Source organism: Mus musculus, chromosome 6, assembly GCF_000001635.26.
Source record: "Mus musculus strain C57BL/6J chromosome 6, GRCm38.p6 C57BL/6J".
In the NCBI taxonomy this organism is placed as follows: Eukaryota; Metazoa; Chordata; class Mammalia; order Rodentia; family Muridae; genus Mus; species Mus musculus.
Genome location: NC_000072.6, coordinates 137,258,278 through 137,275,051, shown reverse-complemented (window position 1 = coordinate 137,275,051; position 16,774 = coordinate 137,258,278). Strand labels below are relative to the sequence as shown.

The 16,774-nt window shown below is 41.4% G+C and overlaps 1 protein-coding gene and 1 long non-coding RNA gene across 3 annotated transcripts in view; one reads left to right on the top strand and one right to left on the bottom strand.

Annotated features, from left to right (window-relative positions):
• Ptpro (protein tyrosine phosphatase, receptor type, O) overlaps positions 1 to 16,774 on the bottom strand; it is a 212,336-nt gene that overhangs the window by 189,583 nt on the left and 5,979 nt on the right. The gene's annotated exons all lie outside the window — the stretch shown is intronic.
• On the top strand, positions 770 to 4,156 carry Gm52924. Its single transcript, XR_003956539.1, has 2 exons — positions 770 to 966; positions 1,076 to 4,156. It is a non-coding gene; the product is annotated as a predicted gene, 52924 (long non-coding RNA).

The following is a 16,774-nucleotide window of genomic DNA, read 5'->3' as shown; positions in this document are numbered from 1 at the left end:
AAGACTTTGCATATGGCCCTGAGTTACTCTTCTGCCTTCCCCTTCCACGTCTAAGAATTTGTGTGATTAGACTGATCCCAATTGAAACCTTCGAGATAATCTCACCACTTTAAACACATTTATAGATCCCACACTTATACTTGGGCATTTATTATTCTTCCCATTAAAAAGACCTTGAAGTTATCAGGTGCTTAGCAGGCAGCTCTTACTGAGTGGCTACAAAGGCTTATCAAGGACGTCTAAACATGCTGCTATGTTGAGTGAACTAGGTCTATTTTAAGGTCATAAATAAAGCAGATAATCTGGCATTGTGTGTGTAGGTGTGCATGTGTGTTTAGTTTTTGAGACAGGATGTTACTCTACAATTCAAGCTGCCCTAGAACTTGAGATTCTGCTTTGTCATCTCTCAAATGTTCATATTCCAGGCCAGTGTCCCCATGCCCACCTTGTCATAAGATTAGTAAGACTATGACATTTTATATTATATTACGTTTTCTAGATCTTTCTTCTTTATATGGCCATACCAATGAACTATAATGGAATAATAGACAAAATGTAGTTTTCTAATTGAAATGAGGTCTAAACAAGACTAAAGCTACACCAAATACCCCGTCCTACACTTACAGAAAAGCTTATTTCAAAGATGTTTGTATGAACTCATTGATTAATTTAAAAAATACCTGATCATTTGTGCATGTCAGGATTTAAGGAATACACCAGGCAAAGACTAATTAACACTTTATCCCATGCTTACAGAGCACTGGGGAGCTAGAAAGCAAAAACTAAAACACACCCGAAGGATGAGCAGGTGAGGAAAGAACATGCGTGGGGTCAAAGATGATAAAGATATTTATGTTAATAAACATCTTTTCATATTTAACAGAAAGCTAATATTAGAGCCTGGTCAACGGAGACGTCTCAGAAGGAGAAGGACTACTGCACAGAGTTGGAAGTGAAGGCCATAAGGTAACAGACACTCACCTTGCCCATTTGTGCTGCCTTTTGCTGAATGATTTAAGTACCAGTCCTCCTCCCTGACCCCAGAACTTGATTATTTTTCTTTTTTTCATCTCAGATTTCCTATGTCTCCTCTTAGCCACGCCAAGCAGGTACCGAGGTTTCTTGGGAAGACTGCTTGTTTCCCACCCGCGGGGAACAGCAAACTTGCCTGAGCGCAGTGCTAGACTACACTGCACAGGCGCTGCTCCCTGGGTCTTTTCCTGTTCCTGGCAAGCTGTAGACAACTTCCCCCGGCTCGACACTGAGACAGCAGGATGGGAAAGGAGCCTTCGGAAGCCCCAGGTGGCCGCTGTCATCTCCAGGGTGACACACATCAGGAGTGACAGAATGACGCACACAGAGGCATTCTGAAAATTTGGTTGGGAGATCTATGGGAAGGAAGTTTGAAGTAACGTCCTTGGGGGCAAGATTCTGTACACTCCTGTAGTGATAGACTTTCCTGGGGAACAGTGAGGAGAAACATAACAGCCACTCAAGGCTGATGTTCAAGCCTGAAACTCATCAAGTGTGGAGTTAGTCTGCATGTCAGGGATCAGGGAAGCTCTAAAGTTTAAGAGTCAAAAGGAAAAAGGAAGTGAACACTTAGAGGATCTTAAAGGAAAGACGCTTTGCACACGAGGCCAATCCTAATTGTCAGCTTTCCCAATTCACACTTTCTCCTTGAACCTTAAATGTCTAGAAGAATTCACAAAACTTAAAAGCAGTAGGGGGAAGGGGTGTGGGAAGATATTAAGGCTGCATCTCTGAGCTGTAGAAAAGGCTTTTCCCATGCCTTTGTCCTTCAGTGGTTTTCACCCTATTTCTCAAGACCAGAAGAGGAAGGCAACATCCCCAGTAGATGTACTCACATTGTAATGCGGTCACTGCTGGATTGTGAGTGGAATGGTGTGAGTTGCCTGCAGAAGAGATCCAGGAGTGTGCATGCCTCCAGCCAGAGCACACACTGCAGTTGTGCTCGGCTGCTTTCTAGGATCACTCCAAAGCAGTGAGTTGGAGGAGGAAAGGTGGAGAAAGGGTGGACTCCAGAGATAGAGCATGGACCAGAAACATAGAGACCGGGGAAGAGAGAGGGAAAGATGGGGTAAGAAGACAGGTGGAATGAAGACAGGATGGTTCTCAGCTGAACTGTTCAGCTCCTTGGATCCCTAGAACAGTTTTGTACAATGATGAAAATCATACGGAGTTTGGACCCTGGGAAATGAAATGGCCAACAATGGGGTGGTTCTCAGCACTGTAAGCAGAGGAATTTTTGGGCAACAGCACTGTGTTAAAGTATTCAGGGTGGTTTATCATGGAAGTATGGTGCCACGGAAGTGAGAGATCGGCATGTTAGGCCATCTGGTGAGAGGCAATGTGTCAATCTCCCAGATGGTTTGTGAAAAAAGAAAGACTAGATGCTGAATGGAGATCAGCATATGAAAAGAGCCACGGAATCGCAAATGTACGGAAAGCCTGTTCTTCTGGGGAGTTGTCTGAAAACTTCACAAAGTACTCACCACGCTGATCTTACATGATCGGAAAGATCCGAATTGTCAACATGGAACAGTTTCAATAATGCACACCATACCTGCCTTCGCTTCTTTTAACCAGCAATGGTGGTACTGGGAAGGAGACAATATTATCCCTTTCACTGATTTGTTTGAATTCATTCAGGTTTTACAGGAGTTTTGTGCAGGGAGAGCTAGTAGATCATGGAGGTCCTGACTCGGTGTTCTCAATGGGCATCACTGCATTTGTGAAATACATCACATGACTCAGAGACAATCAGCTCGTGGAGACAAATTTCAAAATAAACACATTTTCACTACCATGTGGATGGTGCTCATTGTTGATTCTGAGTATCATGTGACAGATTTCCCACGTTCACATAATTCTGGGATGGCGACACAAAGAATGTTCAAAAGCAGAAACTCAGAGTGGTACACATTTCTTCTTACTCATTTTTTTAAAAAAAGACAGAATGTATTTTTTCCATTTCATGCAAATTTCTTTAATAGATTTTCCAAAAATAATACACATTTATGTATATATTCTCATAGATCTAAATTAGGTTTTAAATGCTTGTAAGACTAACTACTATCAATATATTTATTAACTAAGATTTTTGCTTCATTTGATTAATCCAATATTTTCCCTTTTGCTTATTCTTCTCTCATATATTGCATCCTGACTGCAGTTCCCCTTCCCTCTTCTCCCTCCCTGCTCCGGTTTTTCCCCAAACCTCCCCCCACCACTTCATCTCCCTTCCGAAAAGAGCAGGCCTTCCAAGGACTTCAACAAAATACAGCATAGCATGCTACAGTAAGACCAGGCACATATTCTCACATCAAGGCTGGATGAGGCAACCCAATAGGAGAAAAAGGATCCCAAAGGCAGCAAAAGAGTCAGAGACAGCCCACGCTTCTCCTGTTAGAAATCCCACAAGAACACTGCTATACATATAATATATACACAGAGGACTGAGGTCAGAGCCACACAGCCTCCCTGATCTCCGGGAGCCCACTCGATCCTTGTCAGTTGCTTCTGCAGGCTGTGATTTTGTGATGTCCTCAGTCCCTCTGGCTCCTTCAATCCTCCCTTCATCTCTTCCACAGGATCACAAGCTCTGCCTAATGTTTGGCTGTGGGACTCTACATCTGCTCCCATCAATTGCTGGATGAAGTCTCTCTGGTGTCTCTGATGATGATTATGCTAGGCTCAGGTCCCGGCACATGCTGCAGGCATGACAAACTGTAGGTCCGAGGTTTTGTAACTGTGTTGGTGTCCCAGTCCCTCCACTTGAGGCCATACCTGGTTATAGGAGATGGTCTATTCAGGCTCAGTGTCCCTCAGCGCTATCAGGCTTTGTGCACATCCCCCTCATGGACTTATGGACTTTTCATGGCACTAGATCTCTACCTCACTCCTGAGATGTCCCCTTCCCAACCGGAAAGACAGAGTATATTTACCTTACATTCTGGTAATGATTTGTATAGTCTCACATACAAATCCACCTTCCAACCTGGATGTGTTCATATGAACAATGAAGCTTATTTTTAAAATGTTTGCATTTTAATTCATGTTCAGTGGCCACCACTTGAGGCAAATAGTTTCTCTCTAATCTAGCATTTCCTTTGTTCCCCATAGAATACTTTTATTAGTGTCTTGAGAATTCCATACACATATGCAATGTATTTTTAATCATATCTAAGCCTCACTCTTCCCCTTAATTCCTCAAAGATCCACCCTTCCCCCTCCCAACTCTGTATCTTTTGCTAATTCTTCAAAAATTTTCTACAATTTGTGTGGATCACCTTTGTCACTACCCCCAGACCCTCCCTTTCTCCTACCCACCCAACTTTGTGTCCTCCATCAATTCTGATTTTGATGCCCAGATATACATGCATGTACGATTTTCAGAACTATATAATAGCTGAATTGCTCTGGAATTGAATGGATGAGGCTCAGTATAAATACATTTTTGACCTTGCATTCAGATTCATGTTGAATTAAGATGACACAGTTTCACAAAAGCCAGAAAATAATGTGTTTTCCATGGGTGTTTTGTTGTCCTTGTTGTGATTGTATTGTTGGATAATCATCTTCAACCCAACACCCTTTCGCACATCTGTCTGCATTCTGCCAGGCCTATGGTTAGTCTGCCGGTTTATCCATGTCTACTGGGAAACGGCCAAGGTGAATGAGAGGAAAATACAGTTAGACAAGTAATTTTTCAACTGTTAATGTGTTAGGGTGGGGTTGGAGAAGGAGAGCCTAGCTCATGTCTACGGGGAATTCAGACATGCCTGAAAAATCGCTATGACAGAAATGACATTGATTGACTTAAAACTGACAAGTTCCAAGGAGAGAATCAAAACATAAGGCACAAGCTTGGCCCAGAAAAAAAAAGTCTTCATTTCTCAAGAGGAGGATAAATTTTTGAGAGCATAGGCAAAGTTCCTGAAGTGGATAAAATTAATATCCAAAATGTAGAGCCTAGAAGGGCAGAAGTGGTACCCAAGAGAAATGGGATTTCAGAACAATGTCCCATGGGACATTAAGAATCCCATAACGAGGGGGTGGGGAGTCTGGAGAGATGGCTCAGGGATTAAGAGCGCTGACTGCTTTTCCAGAGGTCATGAATTCAATTCCCAGCAACCACATGATGGCTCATAACCATCTGTAATAGGATCCAATGCCCTCTTCTGGTGTGTCTGCAGAAAGTGACAGTGTACTGAGAACTCACATACAAACAATAAATAAATCTTTTTTTAAAAGCATTATTAAAAAGAAAAAAAGGAATCCCATAAAAGAGATCTTTATAGGAAATAGAGCAAGGTGTAGGATATGCTGAGAGCCCAGCTGCTCTGTAGTTGGGGTTAACGTTATAAACACACCTTCCCTTACAAAGCCCAGGAAACAGTGATAAGAACTGTGTTGGTCATATAATTTGTCCTAAATGCGTATTTATAGGAAAAATGAGTGAATGAGAGTTACCTATAGCATAAGGCAGATACCTATGGACCATCAACATAGACCTAAAAGTAACATTGGTCATACCATGTGTACCAGGATGCACACACATATTTATTAGGGGTTTGATCAACAGATTAATGATGGACTTCTCAGGAAATGTAGGCAACAGGGAATTCCACTTGCATAATTAAGCTGTGAGTGCGCGTGACCCACAGTAACTCGGGTCTGGCCAATTTTACTTTATAAAAGGAAGATACTTGAGTTGTAATGGAAGACTTCCAGGACACACAAGCAAATACACACGGAGAGTCAGGAAAAGAAGGAAACGCTCCAATAAGGTAAATGAAGCAGACTATGTCGTCATCTTTAATAGGGTAACGTCCTTAAATGGCGCTTTACAGTTTACAAAGCATGTTCACAGGTTACCTCATTTAGACTTCACAGTGCTCCCATGAGATGGAAGTGAGGAAGTCTTTTTTTCCCCCCAGAGAGGTGATGTGGCTGAGTGACGGGAGGCAAGTGAGCTCTTCTTGGTGGCCTTGCTTTGACAACTCTGTCAGTTTACCTGACCTGAGGCAAATACTAGTTTTATTAAATCTCTATCACAAGGAAGGCGTGTTCAAAAATTCTTCCTAGACAAGACTTTAGAGTAAGAGCAGGGCCACCTATCACGGCGGCACAGCTCTCTGTCAGACACAGTCCGCTCCCTCAGAAATTACCATAGAACAGATTGAGAGCTAAATATGAACCGTGGAATGTTCCAGTTAAAGCAGGGACCTCGTTTCATTCAGCTCAACTCTAGACAGATAAGATGGAAGACTTGATGAAGACAGTGACCCCTCCCTCTTCGCCTTAGTAGACGCTCACACACTCTCCAGTTAGAGGCTGAGACCATGTATGGAGATGATATGGCATAGCACGATTGGCTGATGATATCAGTGTCTGGGCATATTCTAAAGAGGGAGCAGTCGCCTTCTGGGGGCTCATTTTATAAAAAGTCATCATCACTTTAAAAAAACTCTCAGATACGGAGTTTATGATCCCACTGATAAAAACTGAAAAACATAATTTTTTAAAAAATAGCCATTTCAGGGTAAATGCAATAAGCTTTTCCAAGCTATTTTGGCAGGTCATGTTTTTCTTCCACATCTTTCTAAAGACACTCTAATAAATTAAATAAAACGGATAGGAAAACAAATAAAACCCTTATCTCCAGGTATGCCTTCTCCTTGCAAAACCAATTTCACAGAACAGTCAGATATGTAATAACGGGCCTCCTGGGGATGTGATTTTTTATTCAACTTGACATGCAAGTCGTGAGTAATTAATTATGTCTTCTATTTACACGTTGTCAGATAAGAGTATTAAACAGAAGAGCTGAGAGCTTCACCGAATGCCACCATTAATCGGTTTAATTTGCAAACCTAATGCAATCAAAAGGAAGACATTAGTGTAAAAGCTGTTGTTGTCCTTTCTTAAAGGGATAGGCATGTTTTATGGATAAGCATCACACAAAGCCAGGAAGCCACAGCATCTCGGGTCTACCTGCATGCCGTGTCTGGGGCTGTAAAAGGTGTGAATGTACATGCCTTGAGAGCAGTCATCTTCCTTCCCAGTGCATTATGGTTAATTCTCCAACGAGGTTGAGAAGCGTCACCTGCACCAAGCGGCAGGACATGGTGAATGGAAGCATCAACCTGATGTGTGTGGGCTGACAGAAGCTGGCAGCAGGCTTTGGTCTGGAAGCAGATTTGGTCTGGCAGATCGGTGGGCAAAGATTAGGTTAAAAGACACAGGGGAGGTTTTGGATGATCAAGAACTGCTATCAGGAAGAACCCTTGTTGGATTTCTATCCAAGTGTCAGTGCTCACAAAAAGGATGTAAGAGTAGATTCGGTCATAGGAGTCTCAAGATACTTTTGTAGTAAGAGGGGGAGGGGGAGTGAGAGGGAGAGAGGGAGGAAAGAGAGAGGGAGGGGGAGGGGTGGTAGATAGTGAGTGGGGAGTCAAAACCACATCAGACAAAGTAAGTAGTACGTGAGGTACTGCGTATCTAGCTATACCACACATCGGGCTCATTATTGCTCCTTCGGAACATCTCTGTGACTCAGTTTCTGGATTACTGAAATAGTGATAATGATGTAGAAAGCTATGCAAGGTTGGGATGAAATACTTTGTGGACAGTAGGACAGAAGTCCTTTGTACTAGGCAATGGTGTCACGGGTACCATCTCCATCACTGTGAGTAAGGCATGGAAGCTGAAAAGGAGCAATCTGATCTCTGCTCATTACTCACGTTGCTCCGTTCCTTTGGGACCAGTTGATACAACCCCGTTTGCAGAACCTTGCTTTTTGAGTTAGTATTTGTGTCTACATCTGGTTCTTGACTTCCCACGGGATTGGTCCACGGACCCCCTAGTGGTATTGGAATCTGTAAATGGTAGAATCTAATCTCTAAATGGTGTAATCGAGGGACATCCTTCTATATATTTTAAGTAATCCCTTGCTTATTTACAACAGATACTGTGGGGTAAGTACTGCATAGTTGCTACACTGAGTTTCTTCTGGATTAGTAATAGAAAAAGTGCCTGTTCATGCTCAGCGGAGACACAGCATTCAGGATACTTCTAACTTGAAGTTAGACGCGCCCACAGATGTGGAAACCCACAGACAGAAAGGGTTGGCTGTACAACAGTACTGCTTGTATTCTCTATTTGTCTGGGGCTACCAGCATGTAATTTTAACTCATAGCTTTAAATAAAGAAAAAACCTGGAAAGGAAATTCCACAATTATAAGACTACATTAACACAAATTATAATTATTATGGTCACAAGAGTAATTTTTAGTCACATCCAAAGGAAACAAATTTGAAGGCATGCCAACAGTTACAACAGAAGTCTGAAAAAAAAAATACATTTATTTCCCATTTGTCTGTACAAGTGGCTACAGATTAACGCATAAACAACAGGATCCAGGAGAGTTTTAGTCGAGGGACTAATTTACTGAACTACCCAAGCAACAGAGGATTATTTTATCTAATTAAGACAGAGAGTGCGTATTTAGAATTAAGCATTTGCATTTAACAGCAAATTCAGAATTATAAAAGCAATTAAAGCTAAAATGAGGTATGATAATTTTTCATGCATGCCACTGAAGAGCCAAAGTGCATCTTAATGTGTGTGTGTGTGTGTGTGTGTGTGTGTGTGTGTGTGTGTGTGTGTGTGTGTGTGTGTGTGTGTGTGTAGCTATAGCACAGTCAGTGTGGGGCACAGACACTACACTCCCTGTTCAGGGCTTGAACCCCGTCCATGCCTTGTTCAAGCCTCTTAAACCTAGACGAATCTTCTCACCCCGGATTAATCTAGGGAGAATACAGTTCATTCTGCAACAGGCCTCATAATAGACCTGAATTTGTCACTGATAATGTTTTATTAAGGCCCTTGGTGTTTTGTGTATTCCCTACATTATTCTGCATTTACTTTAATACTCTTCTTTCCCTAAAGATGTGCTTATTGATTTTTCTCTGTTCCTCCAATCTCAAAGATCTTCCTTGACTTAATCTCTATCAAATCTATTGAACAGGACTCACCTGAGCATTTATTTCTTTATCAAAACAAACATCCCTTCAACCCCCTATGCTCTGGTCTTTATTAGTGTGTATTCTTGTCTCCTTCATCTGCAGGCTAATTGGCTACTTTTTAGAGTGTTCTCACACACCATCCCTTAAGCTTCTCTGTGTCCACATTACAGATGTTATGACAACACAACTTCGTTTCATGACCTTAAGAATGAGCACAGCCTCACCCTTGCAGGAGAGCCTGAATACATTCAAGAGTGAGCGGTTGACCTAGTCAGATAGTCACTTCAATTCTCTCCCAACCACCCCACCTTTTACCCAGAGTCTGGAAACTCATCTTACATATTCGATTTCATTCAAATTTATTTTACACAATTCATGCTGTGCTCTAAAGTAATCCCCTAGAAGAACAGACTATTCTCTGTCAATCAGTCATCGATTCTGCTTATTTCCCACCAGGGTGACTTCACGACGTCACTTTCATCTGATTCTCTGAAGTCTCTGAGGTGTGTCATCATTGTTGATGTTAGTATTAGAAATGGGGCTGTTTTAACTCTTAGACGTTTTAAGGATTTGCAAGTCAAGGCTTGCAAAGTGCAGTTAAGTGTGCACTACTTCAAAGTAGATTTGAGTCTGCTGGCTAATAGTACTTTGTGCTATAGTCCTTTCCTATTTTGCATATCTTTTCCTAACATATTATGCATTTATTCAGATATACTCACTTTCCCTATGAATGTAATTATTTTATTTCTGAGTTGCTATAGACAAGAGGCTATGTCTGTCAGCTAGTAAGTTAAAATATTTAGCAGACTGACAGACACAATAAAAACTCAGCAAGCTAAACAACAAAAGCACTAAAATTATCCTGGAAATAATTATGGACTTACAAGTTGAAAACAATGGCTGGGGCAATGCTCAGTGAGTAAAAGCTGAACAGAATAGACGCTACCTCTGTGGTTCTAGCATTGCAGGGCAGGGAGTGAACGCGAGCGGACATGGTGGGCTAGCCCAGCCTAAATGGTAAGTGCCAGGTTGAGTGAGAGACTCTGTCTCAAAAAAATAAAGAAGAGCGTGATAGAAAAAGATACCAGAGTTAATCTCTCCCCTGCCACTACACATGGGTAAGCAGACTTGCACACTCACAGGTACACACAAACACACACAGTCCCCTCTATGCACACACAAGTTGCAAATAAATGGAAAGAAAAAGGCCGCATACCCTACAGTTCACCTCGTCCAGTGGTAACAATGTTGCTGATCAGAATAAGGAAACACCCAAACTCCGAAACAATCATTCTGACTTCACCAGCTCCACACACTCGTGTGAATATACACACTGCGGCTCAGGGGTGCACTTGTGCAAATGTACATTTGGAGTGTGGGCGTGCTGAGATGCCTAGATCTTACAACTGTGTATGGTTCAAGGAAACTACCACGACAATAAAAAGAAAACTGCATCCATGTGACAAGGCTTCCTCAGGCTGCCCCTTTACAGACATGTGCACCCTCTTCCCCTGTTCCCCACCCCGCAATCCTTAATAAAGAGGAATCAATCCCCCAGCTCCATGACTTTGTTCTTTCAAGAATATTACATAAATATGACCATAGAGAATGCCAGATTTTAAGGTTGTTTCTTTGCTCAGCATACTCTTATTGAGGTGAAGTCACTGTGGCTGTGCCTCGGGTCCTAACCACTCCCATCCCAGAGGACATGTGATTGTCATCCCTGTCTGGCTAGCACAAATCCCCCAGGGGCAGGATTTAATGTATTTGGGTCACTCTCAAGACTCTAATATGTTAGTTGGTGTTTAGGATAAAGGTTTCAGAATTGGGTGAGAAGGGTCAGGAGTCGGTGACAGTATAGCGTGCAAAATGATATCTGTTGCTATGCTCAGGGAGGGATCCATCTCCCCTGGTTTTCCCCCAGAACATGTCAATTTGTGTTGGTTATCACAGCATAATGATCTTTGCCCCAGTTGGTATGACAAATTATATAATCATCATGGTTCTGCTTCCTCCACGACCCGGAGACATCAACCCTGTGCCTGCTCAGGAACAGTGAGGCTGGGTTTCAGTGGGCTGCTGTTTTGAGGCTGCTCTCTACACCTGTGGAGTGACCCCCCGAGAGTCTGAGGATTAGACCCATCTTCTTGTAATGGAGGACGTCTTACTCAAGTCTCTTCTTGCCCTGCCTGTTTTTTCTCTCATAGAAAATGATTCTCCGCGTCAGTTTGATGGTTGAGGGTAGAACTGAGCTCATGCCAAAGAGCCAAGCCCATGACTACTTTGCAAACTAATAAACCCAATAGGTCCTGAGTATTCTAGCTCTGGCCCATCCCAAAAGCTACAGGCCTAGAGTGAGCTTAGCTTGGACCAGCTGTTCAACTTTAGGCCAATCACTCTGCCCAGGGCACAAGGTCAAGTAAGAGTGTCACCCATTCTTTTGTGGGAAGAAGTTCCCTCAGAGGGTAGAACACTTTGAGTCAGGGGATACAGGCTAGGAATTGAAGGGACAGTTACAGACACAGCTGCCTCAGTTTCTCTTCCATCAAGAAGGAAGTACACTGCTAAATGGCATTCAGCTAGCACAGAACACGGCCGGAATTCAAGTAAAAAATCTTTACTTTTTTTTTCCCCAGTAGAACAGTCTACGCTCTTTAGTTTCCTGTGATGGGATTTAGTGTAGAAAAATGGGAAGTAAAACCACATCAAAATAATACTGGAAAAGCTTTGCTAGGGATCTGGATTTTGACTCCTCACATTCACCGACAGTCCTCACCTAAGTGGTGATCGCCTTACTCTCCAAATCCATGACCCACATCTCATGCATATGATCAATATCTATGACAACATATGCCCTTATTTAATTTAAATACATAAGTGAATCTTATATGATTGACTCCTGGTCTTATGGCTTAATGTAACAAATTTTAGAAGGCTAAAATATAAAGGTCTTGAAAAAATATAATACATTTTAGTGAGCAGAGCAGTTTAATGATTTTAAATACACACACACACACACACACACACACACACACACACACACACACACACATATCCAGAGGGTAGTGATTTTGAAATATATTGTTTAGGAAGAAGCTTTCTTCTTTTTCTGTCTGTTGCTGTGATGTTTTCGTTATAGTGTCTTCTTTGAGTTCTTAATATATTAATATAAAATTGTTGTAACTATTGATACACATCTGATACAGGAGTCCTTGAATATTGCAAGCCAAGAATTCCCCACTTCAGATCTGTGAAAGGCCATCAAGAAGGCTGATTGGAGACATCAGCATAGCAACAAGAATTTGAATAGAAAGGGTCTTCCTACGTCCTCCGTTAACATTCCAAAAGGAAAGATGTTCTATAGATCAAGGAGTTGAAGCAATCCAGGTAATAGTACACAGGTGAACATAGCTTTAAAGACCCTGTAGGCTTTTTGAGTTCCAAATGCACAAAATATAAATCCAAGAATTCAGCCCGAGATAACCCGAATGGCAGCTGAGCTTTAGCAGGTTTTGATAATTAAAAGCAACAAGGATAATAAGGACTTCACAAGTGCTTAAGCTCAGTTTTTTAAAGTCCAAAGTATTTCATTCTAAACTCCTGCAGTCGCTTTAGTGAGAAGCTTTTGCATACCAGCATTTCCATATTGCAAATCCCTGGAGTCTAACCACTTTGAGGAAGCCTGTAGCCATTTGCGAGAGACTAATTAAAAAGTATAATTTGGTTAAGGAAGGCTGCAGAGGGAAATCCCCCAGCACAATGCACAGTAAGTTTGGTCACATCTTGGCACTTACATTTAAGTGTAAATAACGGTTTGTATCAGTGCATTTTTATCCAAAATGCCTGGTTTTCTTTTATATCTTTAAGGGGAGAACCACATAACTCAATATTTAAAGACACATCACAGAGAGTATAGACTTAATTTCTGTTTCTATCTGTGGTTTTGTATCGTTTTTGTCTTTTTAAGGATCTCATGATGTGTTCTGAAAATTGTGATCCTCCTGCCTTGCTTCCAGACCCCCTGCCCAGTGCTGGATCACAAGGACATGACACCACACCCAGTCTTCCTTCATCATAAACCTAAGAGTTAGGAATTTGAAGTCATTTATGATCTGGAGTTTAAGGTCATCTTTAGCTACAGATCAAATTTGGCTAAACGGCTCTGTCTTAAGTAAATATTCAGAATTTTGAGTACAGCTGAATAATAGGCATTGTCTAGAAACAATTGTAAATTGTTTATCCTTAGTTTGGGGCAAGAACACACCTTTCACTAATTGTTTTAACTGTGACAGAATACTTGACAGAGAGCAGCTCACAGGGAAGAGTTCCTTTTCTCTGTTTCTTTGTTTCTTTCCCTTCCTTCCTTCCTTCTTTCCTTCCTTCCTTCTTTCCTTCTTTCCTTCTTTCCTTCTTTCCTTCTTTCCTTCTTTCCTTCTTTCCTTCTTTCCTTCTTTCCTTCTTTCCTTCTTTCCTTCTTTCCTTCTTTCCTTCCTTCCTTCCTTCCTTCATTCCTCCCTCCCTCCCTCCCTTCCTTGCTTCCTTGCTTCCTCCCTCCCTCCTCCCTCTCTCCCTCCCTCCCTCCTCCCTCTCTCCCTCCCTCCCTCCCTCCCTCCCTCCCTCCCTTCCTTCCTTCCTTCCTTCCTTCCTTCCTTCTTTCCTTCCTTCCTTCCTTCCTTTGTAAGGACTCCTTTTTGCATGTATTAGTAGTTTGCCTGCATGTATGTGTATCAAGTGCGTGCATTTCCCATAGAGGCCAGAAGAGGGCACTGGATCCCCAGAACCAGAGTAGCAGACAGTAATGAGCCACCATATGGGTGCTGGGAACCAGACCTCAGTCCCCAGCAAGAACAGCAAGTGCTCTTACAACAGAGCCAACCAAAAGGGAAAGTTTCTTTTGGTTCTCAGTTTGAGGTTATGGCCCATATTGTGGGGAAGTCACCATGGCAAAAGTGTGAGATAGTCAGTCACACCGAGTCAAAGCCAGAAACAAAAGGTGCCCAGCTCACTTTGTCATTTACGCCATTTTATTCTTCAGCCCATGGGATGGAGCGACGGACACTTAAGGACAGCTTTTTCCTCCTCAGTTAAACCACCAGGGAACACGGTTATAAGATGTACAGACGTGTGTCTCATCTCCAGTCCACCATCACATTATTGCTTTTTATTCGTAAACTTCAGTTCTCAATATTTTGTCAAATTAAGTAGATATCCCTGAGCATCATACTAAAATATATTTTTTATGAACCAACAAATTGACTTAAGTTTAAAACTCCTGGCTAGTCTTAGAAAAAGATAGCCTACCACAAGGAGCCTTATCCCAATGGTGCTGCTTCAGGAACATACAAGGTTTATATAAGTACATTCTTAGAAGCTTCTAGAAGATCATGAGTAAATGTTACTAAATTTAATGAAAACAATTTATTAAAAACATTTTAATTTATTACTAAATTAATTAATATATAAATTAAATTAAATTTATTTAAAACAAGAATTTCTAATATTACTTTTTAACTCTGTAGATACAATTTAAATTGTTTTACATTCATTTATTTTTGTGTGCATGGGAGAGTGCATGTGTAATTGTAGTGGACAGCAAGTTCCTTTACCTGCTAAGCTCTGTGGCTGGGCCTTTAGATGGAATTTCTTCTCATGACTTCATGGAGGGATGAGAAGCATTGCTTTCAGCCATGAATGTGAAAGCATACATAATTTAATTACAGTTTCTCCCTAATTCTGGTTATGCTTGCCCAACAAATAAAAATGAAATTAAGCTTATAGAAAAGCATTAGAGCTAACCAGAGTTTAGCACAATAACAATGCAATAATAGACCGTTCATATAAACCAGTCTGCTACAGGATTATTTAAAGTGAGCATACACAAATGAGCATAGTCTTTAAACTTGGTTTTGTATTTCAGCTGCTTGAAATTTTAATCATTGTTTGTTAAGCTATATGCTAACATTTTAATGATGACAACATTAATTCAATTAGTGTCTTGTGCCTGCTGTTTAGGTTGAAAAGGAAAATGTCTATGCTTCAAGCTGTGGGTGATGTTTAAGCTTCAACCACTAGACGCTTACACGCCTTTACTATCTTACATGGCCTCTACGTGAACACACATCTAACTACACTGTGTGACATGTTCCTGTCTCTGTGTCTATGTCCCCATTATGCTACTGCAAAGACACAAGTGACTGTCAGCCACTCTTTGCCTGCAGCATTTGTCAATTCTTGGCACCTGAGAGATGATCAGTAAGTGACTGACTGAATGTAACTGGACAATAAATCGCTGTCCTAGCATCCAAAGGGCAGATTTCATACTGAAGAGGGGAGGTAATTTCCCAGTGCTCCCACTTTGATTCTGGGAAAAGACTGAACAACAACAACAACAACAACGACAACGCATAGACAGCTCTGTCAGGAAAACTAAACGGCAAAGAAAATGAACTAAGTTGACAGGGGGCTTGTTAGTGAAAGATCAGAAACAGGAGCATGTGGGTTTACCATATTCTCATCCATAAACAAGCCAACTGATCTGGATTTCAGGGGAAAAAATAGAACAAAATGAACATCTCAGTTGTTTTAGGAGAACTGAATGAAATAGCACACACACACACAGAGGAACTATTTATCATTTGAAATATATATATATTTTTTTCTTTTTAGATTTATTAGTAAAGGTTCACAAATTACTAGTGCAAAGATAGGTGTCTTTGATGTATCATTTGCTTTAGGATAGGAACAGTTTTCTCAGGGAAGTGAATGTTGCTTTTCTTTGGGAAACGCTTTGGAAGACCAGCACGTGGTCTGTGAAGTGTCTGAGAGAGCAAAGGCCACCAAGCCTGACTGTCTGAATCCAATCTCCGGGACCCACAGAGTGAAGGAACAAACTCTCTCCAGCAAGTTGTCTTTGGACTCCAGAAGTGCACATAAAATACATAGGTACAACTTTTAGGTAGCATGTATATTTGCACAAAGAGATGGTGATGGTGGTCTACCTGTTTCTGATTCTTTCTTTGTGAAATATTTTCCATACAAGTGTCATGTTTCCTATTGTCTCAACTGCTGACAGAAAAGAAAGAAAAACCCTTTATCAAGAACGGTCTTCAACCTTGCTTCAAGGTCTTCTGTTTCTTCTGTTCTATAACATGGAAGACAGAGAAGATGAGTTGTCTGTTAGCCTCTAGAAAACCCCAGGAAAGAAAAGACCCTTCACTGTAGAATTAGATGCTGAAATAGTTGAGAAATGTGGGCACAATATTGTTGTTCCTCTAGCGTTGATGACTCTGTTTGGAAGGGGGGGGGGGAGTATTTTTTTGCCGAGCTCTGGAGCACATATAGAAAACAAAATAAAAACAACAGTGGCTGTAGATTACAGAAAGGTTTTTATAAAGTTGTTTTTTGTTGTTACTGTAATTATAGTTTATGTTTTCACATACTTTCCTCAATAGCTCACAGAAACCATATGGAACCTTCTGGAATCAATACCACCAGAGAACAGAGGAGAGTCTTTGTTGTGTTAGCTGCATCTGTGAACCTCTTCACATTCTTAGTTCCTCTACTTACACCAGTCTGCAGTAAAGAAGCAGTTTAAGGGAGGAAGTGTGTATTTTGGATAACAGTTTAAGAAGGGTTTCAGTCCGGTCATGGCAGAGAAGACGGAATCACAAGGCAGCCATTCACACTACATCCAGGAAGTAGCAGATAAGCAGTAGGAAGT